A 23,398-nucleotide genomic window follows, 5' to 3' on the forward strand; every position below is an offset into this window, starting at 1 on the left:
TTCTCCCTGAACATTCTTCTTCTTTTAATTATTTGTTCCTCTGACTTATTATTTCCAATCACTGATACTTAACCAGTGTTGTGCATCAGAATTATCTAAGAAGATTTGGCATAATACACATAATCTTTGCAAATGATAATTTAGTAGGCTAGGATGAAACACAGGCATGTGTATCCTGGGATAACTTCCTGAGTGATTCTAATATGTGTCTCTGTTTAAGAACCACTGTTCCAGTGACATTCATGTTGTTCTACTCAGTTATACCCTACTTTGAGATTTTTAGAACTAGATTTATAGCTCTCAGCAAAGTTTTGTTTTTTCTTTGTTCACATCCCACACGTTTCTTATTCTAGTTATTCCTGTATATGTAGAATATTTTTCGTGAATGGGCTCTTTTCCTCCCAACCCCCTCATAGCTTCTGATTTGTTTTTGTGCGTATGGGGAGTATGTATCTATATCTAAATATTTTTGTTATCAGTCAGGGTTCTCCAGAGAATAGAGTGTGTGTGTGTGTGTGTGTGTGTGTGTGTGTGTGTGTATGTTAAGCAATTTATTTTGAGAAATTTACTCACGTGATTGTAGGACAGCCTGACGGACTGAAAACTCAGGCAGGAGCTGATTTTGCAGTCTTGATTCCGAAGTCTATAGGCCACACTGGTGGGCTGGAAACTCAGCAGGAGTTGATGCTGCAGTCTTGAGACAGAATTTCTTCTTCAGGGAAACCTTAGTTTTTGCTCTAATTGGATGAGACCTACCCACATCATCAAGGATACTCTCCTTTACTTAAAGCCAGCTGATTGCAGATGTTAACCACATCTATAAAATTCCTTCACTGCAACACATAGATTAGTGTTTCATTAAATAACTGAGTACTGTACTATAGTCAGAGCCCTGGTGGCGCAGTGGTTAAGAGCTCAGCTGCTAACCAAAAGGTCAGCAGTTCCAATCCACCAGCCACTCCTTGGAAACCCTATGGGGGAGTTCTACTCTGTCCTGTAGGTCACTATGAGTCAGAATCGACTCGATGGCAACAGGTTTTGATTTTGGTTTGGTACTATAGCCTAGCCAAATTGACACAAAAACTAATCATCTCAGATGTTTATATTGTAGGGCAGTTTTCTTTATGTATAACTTCTTTCTTAGGTAAAATGGATCTTTTTCAAAATCATTATGTAGCAGTAAAAGTAATAACATATAAAAATGGAAAAAGTGAAGCAATGTATGAATTGGTTTATAACCTAGAGAGAAAAGGGAGTTACCAACTGAAGACTTGAAGTCACTTTCTCATTGAGACTCGCCTTGACTATCCTATTTAAAATTGCTAACCTTTACCTGTGATCCTTCATCCTGTTGCCTTGCTTTTTTTTTTTCTCTATAGAACTTGTTATTGTCTAACATATTCTGTAGTATATAATCGATTTTTTTTCTTTGATTTTTTGTTTTCCTTATCGTCTATCCCCATTAAAATTGAAGCTTCATTGAGCTGGAATTTTAAGAACAGTGCATGGAACATAATAGGTGCTTTATAAGTATTAGTTGTATGAATCCAACTTTACATGAAGAAAAATCAAGTATTTAAGTGGAGGTCTCAGAAAAAAGTGACCCAGTTGTCTGAGTAAGGATGAGAGATCTGATTCTACTAGAAAATTTTGAAATTAGTCCAAATCAAAGGCCTTTTCTTCCCTGGAGAAATCTGTGGGTAAGATGTACATTAAAAAAACAGCCCTTCAGCTGAGAGGTAAGTGATTTGTTATTTTAATGTGTGAACAAGGAATGTTGCCGGTTGTTTCCCGGAGCCCTTGTCACTGTGTGGTTGTTATTGTTGTGTGCCCTCGAGTTATTCTGACTCATAGCTACCCTACAGGACAGAGTAGAACTGCCCCATAGGGTTTCCAGGGAGCAGCTGGTGGATTTAACTGCCAGCCTTTTGGTTAGCAGCCTGAGCTCTTTACCGCTTTGCCACCAGGGCTCCAAATACTCGCAGGGGATGGTCTTTTATTTTCCCCCAGAAATAAAGCATTTTGGTTTAACCTGCCTCCCTTCCCCCCACCCCCCGAGTAGAGGTCATTGAAGTTATCTTTCTTTACATAGATGGAAAAAAAGAGAAGTTGTTTTGTCGAGTTAGAGATTAATATGGGATAAACCAAAAATAAAACCAGTTGCTGTGGAGTCAATTCCAATTCATGGTGACCCCATGTGTGTCAGAGTAGAACTGTGATCCAGAGGGTTTTCAATGGCTGGTTTTTCAGAAGTAGATCCCTAGGTCTGTCTTCTGAGGTACTTCTGGGTGGACTCAGACCTCCAACCTTTTCGTTAGCAACTGAGTACGTTAACCGTTTGCACCACCCAGGGACTCCTAATATGGCACATTTGTGTTTATTTTTTCTGTGATGCTGCTGATGAATGGTCACCTGTGAAATTTCTTTCTGCTCTTGAAAGACTTGCAGTCATTTCTTCTGTGGGCAGAACTGTATCAGTTGTGACTGGAATACTTAACACTTGATTGGTATTGTGCCATTTTGGGAGAAGCAGGCTCGAGATCCAGTAAGCACTGCTTGGGCTCCCCTTAGATAGAAAAAGTTCAAAGGAGAAAGCCTGTATCACAGAAAATTAAAAATGAGACATGCAAGAATTGCCTTTCAGCTTCTCAGCTCCTCCGTGTTTTTTCTAAGATTTGATTTGTGTTCCCCTTTAATACTTGCATATTGCTCTTCTGCAGTCTCCTTGATTTTGCCCTGTACTTGTGTTTGTATGTTTATATTTGTTCTGTCTTGTCTTTTAGATGGTAACATTGTCAAAGGCAGACAGTTTGTCTTCTACTTCATGATTCCCTAGATCATTCTGTGCGTGTTTTAAACAAGGAGCACTCAATTAATGTTTGTCTAACAAGTAAACAAGAGGGAAAATTAGAGTTTTCAGGAAGGAGACTGTAATATTACCAAAAATCATATTAAGGAGTCACAGTAATCAAAACAGACATGTGGTCTCTCTAGCATTTAGAGTGAAATGAAAACTAGGCCCCATATGAATGGATAAAATGAGTTGTGGGACTGCTGAAGTAGATGATTATTATTACTTCCTTACAAGCCTGTTCTGTGGCATTTTGTTTCAGAGGAAATTCTAGACCTTTGGTGATTTAATCTTGCAAAATTAGAAACCTCTAAAATGAGTCATTCTCATTTTCATTCACTTTGGTTTTACATAGAAGATTACATAGACAATCAGATGAGTGAAGCTTAGTTTTCTGGTGGGCTGGTAACGACAGTTTTCTGTTTGTCCTTGTCATAGTTCACATAATAATATTTTATATGTTGATGCTGTACAAGTCAGCTTTACATTGTATGTTTTCAGGTAATACTTTGTATGAATTAGAATTAAGCAGTCCCTAGTATTCAGAGATGTCTTGACACCATGAATATAAAATCAGAGTAGAAGAGAATGACCTGTCATGGAAAACCGACTAGACTAGCCATCAGAAGATCTGATAGGCTATTCTCTGTACCTACAATTGGACTTCCATAAAACGAAGGTGTTAAATGAAGTAATCTGTAAAGCAAAGATTTTCAGCTTTATTGAACCCAATGCCATCCTTTTTAATAACATATGTTTTATATTGCCCTCTTTACTATCATGAAATGAAATTTATATATAAATATAATCTACTTACATGCATAACTGAAACCTGCACAACTGAACCAATAAGCAACATCATGATAAAGGGAGAAAAGATTGAAGTTGTCAAGGATTTCGCTTGGATCCATAATCAATGCCCATGGAAGCAGCAGTCAGGAAATCAAACGATGTATTATTGCATTGGGCAAATTTGCTGCCAAATACCTCTTCAAAGTGTTAAAAAGCAAAGATGTCACTTTGGGGTATAAGGTATGCCTGACTCAAGCCATAGTATTTTCAGTTGCCTCATACGCATGCGAAAGCTGGACAATAAATAAGGAAGACCAAAGAAGAATTGACACCTTTGCATTAAGGTGTTGGTGAAGAATATTAAATAACACTATGGGCTGCCAGAAGAACAAACAAATCTGTCTTGGAAGAAGTACAGCCAGAATGCTCCTTAGAAGCAAGGTTAACGACACTTTGTCTCACATACTTTGGACATGTTACCAGGAGGGATGAGTCCCTGGAGAAGGACATCATGCTTGGTAAAGTAGAGAGTCAGCAAAAAAGAGGAGATGGATTGACACAGTGGCTGCAATAATGAGCTCAAGCATAACAATGGTTGTGAGGATGGCACAGGACCAGGCAGTGTTTTCGTCTGTTGTCTGTAGGGTCGCTATGAGTCGGAACTAACTCGACAGCACCTAGCAACAACAACAACAACAACTACATGCATAATTTAAAAATATATATAAAATCCCTAACTGTAATATAATGCCGAAAAAAAAAAACCAGCTGTTGTTGGTTCCAACTCATGGCAGCCCCATGTGTGTCAGAATAGAACTCTATTCCATAGGGTTTTCAATGGCTGATTTTTCAGAAGTAGACCGCCAGGTCTTTCTTTCAAGGTGTCTCTAGATGGACTCGAACAACCAACCTTTCCATTAGCACCTGAGCTTGTGAACTGTTTTCACCACTCAGACTCCTAAATGTAGTATAAAAGAGCACTAAAAGGAATATAGTTTATAATAAAGTAATATATATTTTAATATATAAATGCTTGGTGCGATTACACTGGAAGATATAATGAAGTATTCAGAAGTTTGCGCCTACAAGAAGAATAACCGTGTATGTGACAGCTACAGATGAAGATTGATATGTCTATGCTGTATTGGCCACTCAGATACTATGAATGGCATTGTTGTTGGTGATGTGATTTTTCCAAAATGATGAGCAACTCTTGGAAAAATTTCAAGTCAAACAAAATACTGTCTTACTTTGATCTACATAATAGTTGCATTTCTAGAACACAGGGATTTTTAAACCATACAAAATATCTTCTTTGTTTATATGTTAAATGGAATTAGGTTCTAGGCTCAGATAATCATAAACAGGATTATTACCTGCATGATTTGTGGGACCTTTGAAAGTTGAGTAGGATGTGGGACAGTACTTCATTAAGACCACTGTCTTGCACATTGCATGATGTATCTCTGTACCTCTGTCTGTTAATACCAGTGGCCCTCTTTCACCACCAACCCTGATAACCAGATTTCCAAATCGCCTTCCAGGGGACAGTACTACCGTCACTAAAATCCATTGCTCTAAGGCAGGATTTCTCAATTGCAGCACTGTTGACGTTTTAGACTAGATTATTTTTTGTCGTGGGAGGCTGTCCTGTACATTGGCGGATGTTTAGCAGCATCCCTGGCTTCTACCCACTAAATGTTAGTGCGCTCCCCCAGTTGTGACAACCAAATATGTCTCTAAATATTGCCAGATGTCCTCTTGGAGGTAAAATTGTCCCAGGCTGAGAAATACTGCTTTACCATCTCCAAAAATCTGTCTTTAGAATGATATAGACTTCATAAATATGGATAAAAACATTGCATAGTGTACTAATAGGTACTATTAATTTTTCTGCCAGGCTCAACTAGTAATGGAAACTTTTCATAATTCCTCATTCTGGTTTTTCTGGTTATTTAACACTGAGATTGTTTTCTTGCCTGGTGTTAGAGGGGTGAAGAGTATGTGCAGTATAGGATGATAAATTTTATAGTGTGAGAGCATTGAGAATTAGAATTTCAAGAAAGACTGTCCCAAGAAGGTCTCAGATAAGTAAAAGTTCACCCGAATGCCTTTTGACTAATTTGACATTAATGCTAAAGGTTACAAAATCAGAATTTTAGTTCTGCAAGAAATAATAGAAAATAATATTTTATATGTTGATGCTGTACAAGTCTAGAATGATCTGGGTGGACTCAGATCATTTTATAAATGAGAAAAAACTAAATGCTAAAGTGCAGTTGCACAGTTTAACTGTGAACCAGGACTTTAATCCGTGTCTTAGGTGCCCCCTGTGCTGCTCTTTGTACCACATTCTGATCATTCTCAACCAGGCTGTATTTGTAAAATATTCTTAGCTTTCTTTAAGCTCTGATTCTCAATAAGAAATAAAAGACAAAATAACATTTTTCTTTAAAACCTGGATCTCCACTGTGCCTGCCTGGAAAAATAAATGAGAAGTTTAGCTATGTGAAGAGACTTGAATTCACAGATTAAACCGAGAAATAGTTGTCTTTTTTTTCTCATTTAAAAAAAAATGATATTTTATTGTGTTTTCAGTGAAGGTTTACATAGCAGTTTAGGGTTCCATTCAACAATTTCTACACAAATTGTTCAGTGACATTGGTTACATTCTTCATAATGAGTGAGCATTTTCATCATTTCCATTCTAGTTGTTTCATTTCCATTATTCTAGTTTTCCTGCCCCCTTACAGTCTCATCTTTGTTTTAACCCAGAAATTGTTTTAATACTACTTCTATGTAATGTGTAGTGACTATTTCTGTGTAATTATGGTGAAAACACTTATTATGTGGTACTTGTGGAGTAGGCCTTGTTCTAAGAACTGTACTTTTTTAATGCTTACAACTACTCTATGAATAAATAGATACTGTTATTGTCATCCTCATATAGATGAGGGGCACTCGTGGCACAGTGGTTAAAATCTCAGGCTGCTAACCAACAGGTTGACAGTTCGAGTCCACCAGTCTCTCTATGGAAACCCTTATGGGGCAGTTCTTCTCTGTCCTGTAGGGTCGCTATGAGTCAGAATCAACTCGATGGCAGTGGATTTGGTTTGGTTTCTATAGATGAGGCATCCAGAGTTTAAGAAACTTGCCCAAGGTCATAGGGTTAATAAGTGGCTGAGCTGGGATCTGAAACTGGGCAGTTTGCTACCCACGTCCATGCTCTTGTCCACCACCTACCCTAGTCTACTTGCTTCAAGTTCCAAGTATTGAAGTGATGAAGGATAGATTGCTATTGTATCTCAGTTGTGAAATTGATATTCTTAGGAGCTAAACATTTAGAGAATTTCAGACAAACACTTTCAGAACACGTATTTTTTTCAAATATTAAATCATTTTTCACACTTCTCCAACATTTACCCCAAAGGTGAACTTGCTTTTTATAGGATATAAGAGCTTCTTTTATCTTGTCTGTATCTGAAGCACAGTAAAGCAGAATGGCAGCATGAAGTTCACAGAAGGAGGGAATCAGGATCTGAAATGGAAGGATTATATAAAGCCATCTTCCTTGTTTGTTTCACCTTTTGTTTTCCGGAAGGAGAAGAGATTTTGAAATCCTTTATTGCAAAATGAGTTTGAAGTAGACACAAATAATATATATGATTGAGAGCTATTAAAAAAAAAAAAACCCTTATTTCAGAAAGATACTTGAAGGAAAAACGTTTATATTTACTGAGAAGTGAATGCAAACCTTTTCAAACATAATATCTAAAGATGAAAATAATATCACAGGGTTTGGAAGTATTTCCAATGTCAGTATTAGGTTTTTAAGTTCCAGGTAGCGGAAGGGGCAAAATCAATTAAGTTCTGTATTCCCAGGGCGTTTGCACTAATATGGGCACTCTCTCTTTCTCACTTTAAATTTCCTTATTACTGGTCATATTGATACAGGTAGCATGCTGGTTTCTTTTTTCCACTTAATTATTTTTAGAAATTGTGCTTTTTTGAAAAATCTTTTATTTTTTTTAAGTTTTCTTTCCTTCTGTTATACTCCCTATATTGTTGCTTGTATCTGAGTCTCTAATGGGTCTTCATTTCCAAGTTATTTCCTATTTGGCAGGACTACTTTTACACCTTTGCACAAATGGAAACTTGGCAGGAAGAAGTTGTACTTCAGCGTGTGTTTTTGTGTGTGGGGGTGGGAGGGGAGGATGCAAGAGAAAGAAGGGAAAATTTTCAAATTAAAGTTTTTCATTCAGTATGCTCTCAGCTGGTGTCTTATATATTACTCGGTTATATACAAGACATTCTCCTTACTAAATGAAGGTTTACATTTGTTATCATGATCTGGATTGGCCACATAATTTGTGGGGCTCAGCTCAAAATGAAAATGTGGGTAGGGTTGCCAGAGTTCGCAAATAAAAATAGAGGATGCCCAGTTAAATTTGAATTTCAGGTAAACAACAAATAATCTTTTAGTATAAATGTGTCCCAAATATCATGGGACAAATATTATCCAGTGTTCTATTATGGAAAATTACTTTAACCGATCATTTCTAGATCCACCTTTAATTTCAGTAAGAGCAAAGATTTAAAAATTTGAAATTCAAAAGATTTCGGTAAGAGCAAAAGAATGTGTTACCTAGTCATTAAAGTTATTTATTTTCTCAGTAGCAATACCAGTGTTTAGAATTATCCTTTCGTTTGAGACTCCTCAGATTTTTCTACTGTAAGGCAATGTTTCATAATAAAATTAATCATGAATCTGGGGTGGGAAAAGACATTTTGCAATTACAGACTTATTCTCAGGAAAGAATATAAATGAAGAGTGAGGATCTGGGAACTGATTCTCTTCCTATTATCCTTGTGCTGGTTGACTCCCTGGAAAGTATTCTGGTATCCCCAGAAATGTGCACCCAGCAATTTGAGGAACACTGGACTAGAAACAAAGGGGAAGATTAATAGACCACAGCCTCTATCGGGTGGGTTTGAACTACTAACATTTCAGTTAGTAGTCGAGCACTTAACTGGTTGTGCCACTCTTAATGGTTTGCCTTTGTTCTCGAATCAAGTTCACAATTCTTCACTTGTTCTATAAGGCCCTGCATGGTTTACCCCCTTACCTGCTTTTCCACCCTTATCTTGTACCCCTCTTGTTCCTTCTGGGTGACCCCTAAGCTCCAGCCATAGCAGCCTTTCTATCTGTGGCACACCTAAGCTGCTTCTGCCTAGGGACCGTTGGTCAAGCTGTTTGGTTGGCATAGAATGCTCTTCTCACTGTTCTCCCCTCCCCCACCTGGCAAACCTTAGGTTTCAGGTTTTCTTGATACCCCAACTGTCTTAGTTATTTAGTGCTGCTATACCAGAAATGCAACAAGTGGATGGCTTTATCAACAAATTTTTTCTCTCACAGTTTAGGAGGCTAGAAGTCCGAATTTAGAGTGACAGTTCTAGGGGATGGCTTTCTGTCTCTGTTGGCTCTGGAGGAAGGTCCTTGTCATCAGTCTTCCTCTGGGTCTAGGAATGTCTGAGGGCAGACACTCGTGGTCCAAAGGACATGCTCCGTTCCTGGCTCTTCTTTCTTGGTGTTAGGAGGTCCCTTTGTGTCTCTGCTTGCTTCTGTCTTTTATATCTCAAAAGAGATTGATGCAACATACAACTTAATCTTGTAGATTGTATCCTGCCTCATTAACATAACTGCCTCTAATCCTGCCTCATTAGCATCATAGAGGTTAAGATTTACAACACATAGGGTAATTACATCAGATCACAAAATGGAGGACAACCACATGATACTGGGAATCATGGCCTAGCCAAGTTGACAGATTTTTGGGGTACAGTTCAATCAATAACACCAACCCTAAACAAACAGATTTTGTTATTAGTTACCATTGAGTTGACTCCAACTCATGGTGACCTTATGTATAACATTAAATATTGTTTGATCCTGCACCGTCTTCATAATCATTGGTATGTTTGAGTCCATAGTTGTGGCTCTTGTGTCAGTCCATCTCATTAAGGGTTTCCCTTTTTTTGCTGACTCTCTACCAACCATGATGTCCTTTTTTAGCAATTGGTGTTTCCTGATGACATGTCCAAGGTAAGCGAGCTGGAGTCTCACCATACTTGCTTTTAAGGAACGTTCTGGTCATATTTCTTCTAAGACAGATTTGTTCCTTTTTTGGCAGTCCATCGTATATTCAGTATTCTTCACCAACACCACAATTTGAATGCATCGATTTGTCTTCTGTCTTCCTTTTCCATTGGAAGATATTTCATTGGAAGAAATTTTTCATAGACTAAGTTACTCCAGTTCTAAGCTCTTACAGTCCGCATTCCCCCTCATTGCACAGTATTTGTCACAAAAGTGATTAACTTTTTGTATTTATTAGTTTAATGTCTGATTGTTATTTTGCAGTTAGCTTTCTGAGGACAGGTACTGTGTCCGTTTTATTTAAAAATGTATTTTCAGCCCAGAATGTAGCCTCTCCCACATAAGAGGTGATATATACATATTTGTTGAGTGAATTAAAAAGGGAAGGAAACCAGCCTTTACTGAAGCATGACTTTGTGTCAGCCACTGGGTTAGCATTTACCATGTATTAGCTCATTTAAATCTCACAAAATCATTTGGGAAGATATGCACCTCTTTAAATATAAACAAACACATTCATTCATTTATTCATTTATTTATTTCCACCAACATCCTCCTCATTATTGATTAAATAGGATTCTTTGAGGCAGAGCAAGTTCACGAACACAGATATAAGATCCTTAATGTTGTGCTAAGTATTTAGAATGTCCTTCTAAAGCCCAGTGTTCTTGGTACTAATTGGAAGTCAGAATCACCTGGAGGATTTAAAAAAAAAACAGTGCCTGCATGTCGTTGGAGTGTGTCCAGGGATTTTTAAAAACTCTCCAAGTCGCCTCTCTGTGCCGCATTTTCCTCATATGCAAAATAGAGAAATTGATAATATCCATCTCATAAGGTTTTTGTAAGCATTGAATGAGCTAATATCTATAAAAGTGCTTTGAACAGTGCCTAGCATTTAGTTAGCAGTCATTAAATGTAAACTTATTAACATTGAAAACCTTTTTTTTTTTTTTTAACTCTCTGTTGTTGTTTTTGAGGAGCCCTGGCAGCTCAGCGGTTAAGAGCTCGGCTGGCAAACCAAAAGGTCGAGAGTTTGAATCCACCAGCCACTCCTTGGAAACCCTGTGGGGCAGTTCTGCTCTGTCCTGTAGGGTCGCTATGAGTCAGAATTGGCTTGACAGCAACTGGTTTGGTTTTCTGGTTTGTTATTATTGTGTGTTGTTCTCTAAATCGTTGCTATTAACAGCTTCTGGATCTTCTTTTATGTGATTTCTGTTAGCTTTATGAACTTTCGGACATTGAAGGGAGTTTGATTACAACCCAGTGGATTTATAGGAATTGAATTCTGAATCATTAGTGGAGAAAATGTGGATGTGCACAAAAAATATAGTTTAATTTCTAAATATGTAAAAATTAAAATTTACCTTTCACTTTAGAAACATCCTGTATGTTTAGTTCAAAGTTGGGAGTCAAGAGGTACCACGTTCTAAATTCCTCATGACTTTAAATCTTATTCATCTTCATTCTGAGCATACTGAGCAGCAAATCAATAATTTACTCTGAACAGGAATAAGTAAATTACTACTTTTGATGCCTAGTGAAAGGTCAAGAATATATTGTAACAATTTCTACATCATAAGTTATAAAAAAGAGAATGGTGAACCAAAGTGTGATTATAATTAGTGATAATGATAGTAATGATAATTCCCAACTGATACTTTTGACCCTTACAGTCAATGAGAAGAAGGCAGCACCTCTGGAAGCAGAAAAGGATCTTCCTCTTCTATCTGAGATTTATAAATTAAGGCTGTTCATTACTGCTCATGAATTACAATGTTCTGAGTTTCACTTAAAATCTTCCCTTAGTTTAGAAATCATTATTCTGGTGTAAAGGCTAGGGACAAATGCTTCATTTTTAACTTTTTATTTATCATCCTGAAAATAGCTCTGCAATTCACATTTTTCGCAGCCTTTTTCAGTCAGGGGTTGGGGGCTAGGTGCAGCTGGACAGAAGAGGAATGGATGTAGGTCTGAGTATTCTTATCTCTAGGCTCAGCTAGACCCACAGAGCTCTCCTGACTTGGTCATATATCCAGGCACATTTTAAATACAGCTAACACTGTCCTGTGCTACTTGGGGTTCTGTTTTGAGAATGGCCCATGGTGGGGACTCAGTAACAGGTATAGGAAATATGCCACTCTGTGATTTAGGTGCCTAAACTCAGCCTGAACATGACCCCAGTCAGCTGGATGGGAACTATTTTGCAGCTGTCAGCAAGGGAATTCATATCTCATGATACTCTTGGGGGCCAGTAGCTCCTTCAGAAGTTTGGCTCACTTGATGAATGAATGCAAAATTCAACAAATTATAGACTTTACAGAAAAAAAAAGTAATGTTGGGCATTCTCAAGAAATGTTAGGTATCTTTAATATTTATTTATAGCCCCCACCCCTTCTAAGGAATTGGAATTCTCTAAGTCATGATATAGCATGTTTAGTGACTTGCTGTTGAGTCGACTCCAACTCATGGCAACTCCACGTACAACAGACCAAATTGTTGCCTGTTCCTGCACTATCTTTACAATTATTGGCATCCTCCAGTCCATTGTTGTGGCCACCGTATATTTTGAGTGCCTTCCAACCAAAGGGGCTCATCTTCCAGCACTATTGGACAGTATTCTTTTATGATCCATAGGGTTTCTATGGGCTAATTTTTGGAAGTAGATTTCCAGGTCTTTCTTCCTAGTCTCTTTTAGTCTGGAATCTCCACTGAAACCTATCTACCATGAATGACCCTGCTGGTATTTGAAATACCTGTGCGTATAGCTTCCAACATCATAGTAACACACTTGGCACCATAGTATGACACACTGACAGACAAGTGGTGGTTAGTGAGTACATGGGTTGTGATTTATTAAATGATACATATATTATAGATATTTGAAGATTGTTACTATCATTGGTGGATTTGGCAAAATAGATTCATTAGCTTTTGATTTAAGAACTAAAACCGTATCACATCTTTGAAAAATCTTTTGCTTTTCTTGTAAAAATATTTGAGGAAAGTCTTTTTTTAGTTAATTTGCACTTACACAGCTCTGATTGACTTTAATACCAATCCCTGGACCTCAAGTAACAGAAATCATATATTTGATGGCTTGGATGAGAAATGAACAGATCTGAAGTAATAATCTTTTATAATTTAATCACATAATTCAGCCTGCTTTAAATTATTTGTTAACAAGGTGTGACAATTTATGTATTAAAAATAAAAATTTATAATAAGAAACTGCCCACATACTTTACTTGAAGGATAATTACCCTTCATATACTCCATAACTCAATGGCTCTGATGAAGGTGGCAGTGAGTTATTATGGTCTTTACTTTGTCTGAAAGACTTTAATAATTTCATCACGCCACTGGTATCTTAAAGTTACGGATCATATGCAAGGCATAATAACTCTCTTTCTTTTTGATAGAAACTACATTTCTGTTCCCAAGTGGTCAGTAATTCATAGTTAAAGATTCAAAAATGGTGACTTATATGTCGAAATCACATTTCCACCCACAGTATTGATGAAGTGCCTTACTTACATTCATATAATTTTAAAAACTACAAAGAATCCTCACATATTAATTTCAAGAAAGTATAATGGAATCCTTGTCTTTAACACCACTGAGGAACAGATGGTAACATCTACATCGGGCCAACCATGGTACATCTGTTTTTTATGATGGTATGAAATTAATGTTGTGTTGGGGGGGGTGTCATAATTTTATCTGAAACATATAGGATTTTATAGACTTACAACAGTAGTGTTAAATTCAGGTGAAAACTTTAAAATGACCGTTTATCAGCATGTAGAGGTGACCCAAAGTGTAAAAAAAGGTTTCCACTCAACAAAATCTTCTCCCATATTACTTTGTCCTTATTCCATTTGGCTGGAATTCTTCCCATTAAGTGAGTATTATTTTAACAGCGAAACTGTGAGCCTTGTGGTGCCATTATTAAAATATGTATATGTTATCTGGAAGTGTGAGACAAGAATGTGTTAATAGTTTGGAGGGGAATGTATCAGCTACAAGGACAGGATGGTTTGGTGGTTAAGTGCCCTGATGGTTGACACTCAAGGGCAGAGGCTAAAAGCTGTAGGAAAAGGAAAATTTATGGATGACGTTACCGAAGAGCAATGGGCTTTGCTAGAAAAAAGTTGGCTAGCACATTGGCATTATCAGAAGATTGACCTTAAGCTATAGGTATGAAAAATACTTTTATTTTTAACTTGGGTTATTAAAACATGCAATGAAAGGGCATAATATAGCTCATTCTATAAATGATATTAATTTTTTAAATATTTATAAAAAGACAATTATTAATAGTTGAAGTTTTTTAAAAGTAAAACATACTAAAATAGCATTCTAAAGTAATAAAATGTTTCTAGTTATTTAGAGAGTAAACTAACAAGACAAATACAAGGGTTAGCGAATTATTCATGTTCATAGATATTCAGTAGTCATTATTAGCCAAAATGTGGGGGAAATAACAAATTCCTTATCTTGTATATGATATAAGAAATGATTTGCCCATATTTGGAACACCATAGATACTCAGTAAATATTTGTTGATTGATATATGTTTATTCAGGAAATTGTAGTCATGGTTTCATACACAAAATAATCAGTTTAATGGTAACTCTTTAAGCCTACTTACATGCTCAGCGAGCAGGTAGAAAACATATATTTTAAAACAATAAAAAAATGTAGTGTACAATACACTACATTATGGGAATTAATGTATCTTAGCTTATTGTATTGTAAAATATGCCATGAATTGGTTTGTTGTTGATATAAAAACAATAATAATATTCTCTTGAGAAAAGGGCAATTATTTTGGCTGAAAGGCTGCTTCTAGGATCAATAGTGCTATTATCCCCATTTTATAGATGTACAGAGACGTCCAGAGATCACAGGAAGGATCATGGCCATCTTAGTGCTTATTTTAGTATAACAGTAGCTTCCTCTAAGCCTCTAGTTCTTATAAGAATGATTTGACTACTATCCTGGGCATAGTTCTAAGTATTCGGGGGGAAACCTATCTTAATAGTGTGGCATTTAGGTTGGATAATGCTGCTCCATGTGCCTGCTTTTACCAGGTGGAGAAGTGATGGAATTCTTTGTTTCTGTGGCATAGAATCAATTTCAGCCTCTTACAGGACATTACTTTCATTATTCTGAGCAGTGTAATTCTAGTTATCAGAAACTGGAATATCACTTGCATGAGACATTGCAGCATTATTTTTCTGAACAATTATGTTTTTCCCCTTGTTTACTTGAATTATACTTGCTCATTATGGGGAATTTGGCAAATCCAAAAAAAAAAAAGGCACTAAAATGACAACATTTTAGAAATTATCCATTATTTCACCACCCAGAGATAAGCCCTGATGTCATTTGTTTGCATGTCAGTCATTCCACTCTTCTGTCCGTGCATATAGGCACACACAGAAACAAACGGAGATATAAAACTAGGAGACATAAAATTAGGATCATAATGCTCGCTCTGTTTTATAACCTGCGTTTTTTTTCCCCATTGAGCATTAAATAGTGAACATTTTCTCACGTCAATAAATTTTTTTTACAGCTGTTTTCTGAGTAGCTGCATTGTATTTTATTTTATGTCCGTATCAATACTCCAATATTCCATTATTGGGATTTTAGAATATTTTCTGTCTCTCTCTCTCTGGCAATTAGAAATGACATCGATGAGAATACTTTTAGGGTAATATTTTTGCTTATCTCTGTTTTCTTAGGATAAATTTCGTGAAGTAAAATTAAGTTAAAGGATATGAACATTCTTAAAAGACTTGTCCAAAAATTTGGCATATGTGCCAAATTGGCCTTTAGAAAGGCCTGCTGGTTTATACTTCTACAGCTGTCTGTGTGAGAACACTCATTGTCCCACCCTGGGATTTTTTTTTTTAACAGCCAATATGAGAAATGAAGAACAGTAATAATTTGTTGTAATTGGCATTGGTGATTTTAGCAGCTTTTTATATAGTTGCTGGTCATGTGTATTGCTACATGTCATTGGTTAATCTGTTAATGTGTTCATCTTGTTTTATATTTGTAAGATTTATTTATGTATTAAAGATATTAATCTGGTTGCATATTTCCTTTGCAGCTACTTTTTCTGGAGTAGATTTTTTTTTGTTTTCAGCATTTTGCCAAGTAATTACTAAGGGAGGAAATAAATAAACTAACAAACAAACCTTTTCGATAGCTAACTTAATTTTGGGTTTATTTCTGAATGCAGGATGTTGTTGTTGTTAGGTGTTGTCGAGTTGGTTCCGACTCATAGTGACCCTGTGTACAACAGAACGAAACACTGCCTGTCCTGCGCCATCCTCAGAATTCGTTTTTATGCTTGAGCCCATTGTTACAGCCACTGTGTCCATCCATCTTGTTGAAGATCTTCCTTTTTTGCTGACCCTCTACTCTACCAAGCATGATGTCCTTCTCCAGGAACTGGTCCCTCCTGATAACATGTCTACAGTATGTGAGACGAAGTCTCGCCATCCTCTCTCCTAATGAGCGTTCTGGCTGTACTTCTTCCAAGACAGATTTGTTTGTTCTTCCGGCAGTCCTTGGTACATTCAGTATTCTTCGCCAACACCATAATTCAGTTCTTCTTAGTCTTCCTTATTCATGTTTAGCTTTCACATGCATATGAGGTGATTGAAAACACCATGGCTTGAGTCAGGTGCACCTTTGTCCTCAAAGTGACATCTTTGCTTTTAACACTTCAAAGAGATCTTTTGCAGCAGATTTGCCAGTGAAATGCGTCTTTTGATTTCTTCACTGCTGCTTCCATGGGCGTTGATTGTGGATCCAAGTAAAATGAAATCCTTGACAACTTCAGTCATTTCTCTGTTTATCATGTTGCTTATTTGTCTAGTTATGAGGATTTTTATTTTCTTTATGTTGAGGTATAACCCGTACTGAAGGCTGTAGTCTTTGATCTTCATCAGTAAGTGCTTCAAGAATGCAAGACAGATGTAGTACAGTCCCTTATTTCAACCACGGATAAGAAAAACTTTCTTTGTCAATTAGTTGTAAAGCATACAGTCTTATAATAGCCATGTAACTACATATACCTTGTCTCTAGAGGTTTATCTAGGACGTGCTAGGAGTTTCTTGAAGGAAGTGTAGCTATAGTGAACACTGCAATTTGAGTCTTCTCTATTACCCCAAGTATTGTTGAAACACAGCACCAATTGTCATTTTTACTGGACAATAGGCAAGCATTAGAGAAGTTCTGCCTACACCAATAAGGAAGATAATAATAATCAAATTGACTATTAAGCAGAATTGTGTTTCTTATACAGGCAGTCCCTGGGTTATCGACTGTCTGACTTACATACAACCTGTAGTTATGAGTCAGCCCCGTAAAGCATATTATATTAAATATTTGAGGTACATACAATGGTTCCTAATAACAAACATTTTGCTACTTTGTGACGTACATCAAAACATTACTATTATTATTACCATATTATTATAGATGTTTTAGTGTATCTGGAAGTGTTACTTTAATTTTGCATAGAAAAAAAAAAAATTGCCATCAAGTTGATTCCAACTCGTAGCGACTCTAATAAGATAGAGTAGAACTGCCCCATAGGGTTTCCAAGGAGCAGCTGTGGATTCGAACTGCCACCGTTTTGGTTAGCAGCCGAGCTCTTAACCAGTGCACCACCAGGGCTCCATGCATAGAAAGGTACACTATATACTATGTACTAAGACAAATATTTGACTCACATTAGATATAAACCATACCTAACTGTTCTGACTTATATACAAATTCGATTTAAAGACAGATTTACTAATGGAACTCATTTGTAATCTGGGGACTGCCTGTTGTAGAGAGTATTTGTACAACTTTCTGATCCTTTTTTCCATGAATGGAGATTAGAATTGTTTATTGTTTTGGGGGTTAATTTATATTTAAACATGGTATGTATGGAATTTAGGAAATTTACTTAAGGTATATGAAAGTTAACATGAAGGTGTATATATATATTTATGGATTTGTGTATATGTTGGAAGGGCTGGGATGTGACAAAAATAATGCCAAAATCATAATGCTGAGAAAAATATTAGAGGTCATAATGTCTTAAATTATTTTCAGATCCAGTATTGATAAAGGGCATATGAAAAGGCTAGCAGGTTACTTTCAAAACAAATGTTTACCAAGTTCTGGGAAATAAATATATTTGTATAAAAAGCACTTAACAATTGCACAAGGCTTTGTCTTCTTATTTACTAAGCAATCCACTGTTAAGGTCTCTTTGGATGCTTTAAGGGCTTCAAACCTGTTGTTTACAGGTATAAATAATGCCATCGTTGGTGTGCCACTCTCTTAAGCTTTCAAAAGCGTATGGTGAATGGTCACCCATTGCCACTACTATGAAGAGTTGGGATGAGGGCAGTGTACAGACAGGAAAATTTGATGGCAACTTTAGATTTTGCAATTTGAAATATATTTTAAATACACTGGAGGTGCTCTCTATTTAAAGGAACCCTACAAATCATAATTTTGTCAAGTGAAAAATTCATTTGTAACGTAATGTCATTGATTTGGTCTTCTTGAAAATTGGAATACCTCTTCACAGTTTTTCACACGGTTGTCTCACACTGGCGATTTGATTAGGAACAGGCAATGTGATTTCTTTAATCATCTTTCTTAAAAAAAAAAAAAAAGTGACACAAAAGTCTCAGGTCGTGTAGTAAACAATGCTGCCAAGTGGAGTTTTGTGTTAATCAGTAATAATTATTATTATCATTTTTTTTTCCTCTAGAAAATCTCCCCTTTGGGATCATGATCAATAGGAGTCTTGGTCTTCATAGAAATAAACACGTTCTTTGCTTTCTACTCTAAAATAATCTTGGTTCTACTTTTCCCTTCCTTTCTTTAAACACTATGAAAGATACTCTCTCTGAATGTGTTCCTTTTGTATAGAACATCTAAGATTCTTTGCAATTAAAATTCCTCCATAGAAAAACATACATAGGTACATATTTAAATATCTATATAAATTGAGCCAAGTCTAAAGATTTTCTGTTTTTAAGGTTTAAATCAAAAGCCTCTTGTAAGTGGAAATTTTAAAAATGTAAAAGCTATTGGAGAATCTTTAACTGAAAAGCAATTGTTGGTTAAGTACAGTATTTCACAAAGGGACTTCACTGGTTTTACTTTAAAGCTAAGACAGCAGTGTTATGTTCATATTCTTTCTAATATAAAAAGAAGAAGATATTTTAGAAGAATTTTAAAATAATAAGTGCATTAAGTAAATATAGCAACGGTTTATCCTAGGCTTATACACAATTAATTTATAAATCTTATAAATTAATTGGAGTTAGAGCAAATTATTTTAACATTTGGGAAAAAATAACTAAATTCAGCAATATATGAAACATATATCGAATATGTTGTATTAGATTTACCTGAGAATTTCTGGTTTAGCAAGTTAAATGTACATGTCTTTCGTCTATTTTTTTTTTTTTTTAACTCATTGTACATTGTCATATAACTACTGTTCTCTTTATTGGAGAATATTAAATAAAATTCATTACTTCATACATTTGAATTCACAATGTACTTGAAGTGGCTTATTTAGCCTTGGCCAGTTACCCCTTGAGACTCTAACTTTCTACTTCATAAAACTAATTTAAGGGATCATGTAAACATGAATTGCTGTTACTGGTTATTTTTTATTTTTATTACATTGAGGGCCAGCATAATTCAGCACTGACCATGATGACCAGCCTGCCACAGAGCTGAGGGAGGCAGGACATTCATCTCAATGAAGGCAGAGGATGGCCCCAGCCTTCAGGGGAGGTATCATTTGGGGAGGTGGAAAGCTGTTTACCTGGAATGAATCTGCAGAAGTAGGTTCTTCCTGATTTGGATGTATTTTCCACTAAATAAAGAGATGAATTATTGAACCCAGTGGTGAACAAAGAATTTCTAAGCTTTTATAGAAAGTGATTAGATCAAGAATAATTTTCTCTCCTACTTTAAAATCAGGGAGAAGATACTAGTATTATTAAATTAGCAGATTCTTGTGAGCCTGTACTATCTTCAGTGTAAACTTTTAAGAAAATTTTATTTTTGTAGAAAGCTGAAGACGTTTTGACTAAACACGGACTTAAGTGAAACTTATAGGTGTGCGAATACCCCCCCAAATTATTGTATGTATAAATTAAATCAAGAGTTTTGAGCTTTAAAAATATATCTCTGAATAGTTAAAATGGTGAATTTTATGTTATCTATGTTTTACCACAATACAAAAAGTAAATATATATGTATATGTATGACATGTAAAGTCTTTCTATGAAGACCACATATATGACTATGAGAATTCTGATGTTAATTTTTTTCTTTTTGTTTGATTACTTTGTACTTTGAAATCTAGCACCATCTGTCATGAGATTCACAAGTCCTGTTTCTCTTGTGTTGTCTGCTTAGGTTATGTGGCTTTTCTCAAAATCAAACGTTAGCTGGTTGCTCCAAACAGCCACAAATCAAAGAAGATACTGAAAAATGACTGGAAAAGGAGATGAGTTATCCTGCCCTGATATTTTCTCTGTCTCCTCTTTCTGTCAGCTGTTTTTCTCTGCACATTCTTAAATCTGAAAAATAATTTTTGAGATTTTTGTGGGAACCAAGTGAGGTATGGTGGAAGAAGAAAAGTTTTAAGGGGCTGTCTGGCCCCTAATACTGGTGATGCTCAGTTTTTTGAGCACCGCTAACAGTTTCAAAGTGCTTATTGCAGCAACTCTTTACTGCCTTAATTTGTGTGTACAGATTGCTGTTAGTGTTGTTACTATCTGTTTTGTATCAGGCTTGCCAGCTAATTTTCTTGTTTATTAGCGAAATGATTCTCTAAATGGGTACCCTTTTGACAAATAAAGAAATCTTTGCTGCTCTGAGAGGGAAAACTGAATTTAAAAAATCAAAGTAAGGAGCATCTGTATTCTTGTTGCAGCCGTGTTGTTGGCATGGGAGAAAATCTTAAGGTTGACCTTGATTCTTAACTGAAAGTCAGAAAAATATGCATAATTTGGCCTTTATAAAACAAATAGCAACTGTCTCCAGCTAAAGCTTTGTTTTGGGCATGGAAGAGAGAATCTTTTCCAACCGTATTATCAGAGGGCATAGTAAATATTTTCCTGAAATAATTTAGACTCTCCATTTTCTCCGAAGTATTTTCTTTGAATTCATGTTTTATTCACCATGAATTATTTTTGCTTTATTTATATTTAAAGATTTAGATGCCTGAAATATTGTATTTAAAGGAGAAATTATTATTCAATGATCGAACAAACCCCAAATAGCCAATGACATCAACAAAAATTTCCATGATCTGATGATAGATCTTGAATTAGGGCCCTTGGAAGGGACACCAACATTTATATTGAGGAGTCAGTTTTAACTTTGTCACAATACATTTATATTGGCTGATGGCTGAGGTTAATGAACAGACCTGGAACACAGAGCTAAGAATCTGTGTTCTCTACTGACCTTCAGAAATAGTTTAATGATTCAGTCAGTCACCAAGCGTTACCCTAAATACATATTAGGAACCAGATTTAGAGATGAATAGTCCAGAACTCTCACAAACCCATCTGTGCCTCTATAACCAATGAATCTTACATGGTACCTGTGATAATTAATTTTATGTGTCAACTTGACTAGGCTATGATTCTCAGTGGTTTGGCAGACACTGGACTGGTTGCTGTTACATAATGTAATGTAACGTAATGATCTTCCATAATGTGATCTGAAGTGATCAACCAATCAGTTGAAAGTTTCCTTGGGAGTGTGGTCTGCCACCAGAATATAAAGGGCTGTTCTGGTAGAGCTCACTCTCTCACTTGACCCTGTACTCTTCTCATTGCCTGACCTCTAGATCTTAAAAGACATAAGCCTACAGAAGTCTTCAGTGTGCTGCCTAACCTGGAGATTTTGGATTTGCCAGCACTTGCAATCCCATGAGCCAGCAGAGGTCTCTAGACTGCCCACTGACCTATGAATTTGGGACTTAGAAGCTTCCACAATTGTGTGACCCATTTCCTTGAAGTAAATCTCAATCTTTCTCTCTCTCTCTCTCTATATATATATATATATGTATGTCTTCCCCCATGTGTCTTTCAGTTTGTGATACTGTGGAGGCTTGCGTGTTACTGTGATGCTGGAAGTTATACCACCAGTATTCAAGTACCGGCAGGGTCACCCATGGTGGACAGGTTTCAGATGAGCTTGCAGACTAAGACAGACTAGGAAGAAGGACCCAGCAATTACTTCTGAAAAGAATTAGCCAGTGAAAACCTTATGAGTAACAGCGTAAAACTGTCTGATACAGTGCCCCAAAATGAACCCTTCAGGTTGGAAGGCACTCAAAAGACTACTGGGGAAGAGCTGCCTCCTCAAAGTGGAGTCAACCTTAATGTCATAGATGGAGTCAAGCTTTCGGGACCCTCATTTGCTGATGTGGCATAACTCAAAATGAGAAGAAACAGCTGCAAACGTCCATTAATAATCGAGACGTGGAATGTATGAAGTATGAATCTTGGAAAATTGGAAATTGTCAAAAATGAAATGGAATGTGTAAACATCAGTATCCTAGGCATTAGTGAGCTGAGATGGACTCTTATTGACCGTTTTGAATCGGACAGTCATATGGTCTACTATGCTGTGAATGACAGCTTGAACAGGAGTGACATTGCATTCATCATCAAAAAGAACATTTCAAGATCTATCCTGAAGTACAGTGCTGTCAGTGATGTGATAATATCCATACGCCTACAAGGAAGACCAGTTAATGTGACTCTTATTCAAATTTACACACCAGTTACTAAGGCCAAAGATGAAGAAATTGAAGATTTTTAAAAACTTCTGCAGTCTGAAATTGATTGAACATACAATCAGGATGCATTGATAATTACTGGTCATTGGAATGCAAAACTTGGAAACGAAAAAGGAGCGGTAGTTGGAAAATATGACCTTGGTAATAGAAATGATGCCAGAGATCACATGATAGAATTTTGCAAAACCAATGACTTCTTCATTGCAAATACCTTTTTTAAGCAACATTAACGGTGACTATACACATGGCACCTTGTCAGATGGAATACACAGGAATCAAGTCTACATCTGTGGAAAGAGACGAAGGAAAAGCTCAATATCATCAGTCAGAACAATGCCAGGGGCCGACTGTGGAACAGACCATCAGTTGCTTATATGCAAGTTCAAGTTGAAACTGAGGAAAATTAGAACAAGTCAGTGACAGCCAAAGTACAACCTTGAGTATATCCCACCTGAACTTAGAGACTATCTCAAGAATAGATTTGATGCATTGAACACTAATGACTGAAGACCAGAAGTGTTGTGAAATGACATCAAGGACATCATACACGAAGAAAGCAAGAGGTCATTGAAAAGACAGGAAAGAAAGAGAAGATCAAAATGGATGACAGCAGAGACTCTAAAACTTGCTCTTGTAGGACACAAATAACCCAAATAAGAAATGAAATGGGAGACATTACAACGGACCCAACCGAAATAAAAAGGATTATAACAGAATATTATGAAAAACTAT

The 23,398-nt window shown here is 36.4% G+C and overlaps 1 protein-coding gene across 1 annotated transcript in view; it reads left to right on the plus strand.

The window, feature by feature from the left end:
- Positions 1 to 23,398, plus strand: part of PAM (peptidylglycine alpha-amidating monooxygenase) — a 358,633-nt gene that overhangs the window by 9,692 nt on the left and 325,543 nt on the right. The window lies entirely within an intron of this gene.

This window comes from Trichechus manatus, unplaced genomic scaffold, assembly GCF_000243295.1.
Source record: "Trichechus manatus latirostris isolate Lorelei unplaced genomic scaffold, TriManLat1.0 scaffold00032, whole genome shotgun sequence".
Lineage (NCBI taxonomy): Eukaryota > Metazoa > Chordata > Mammalia > Sirenia > Trichechidae > Trichechus > Trichechus manatus.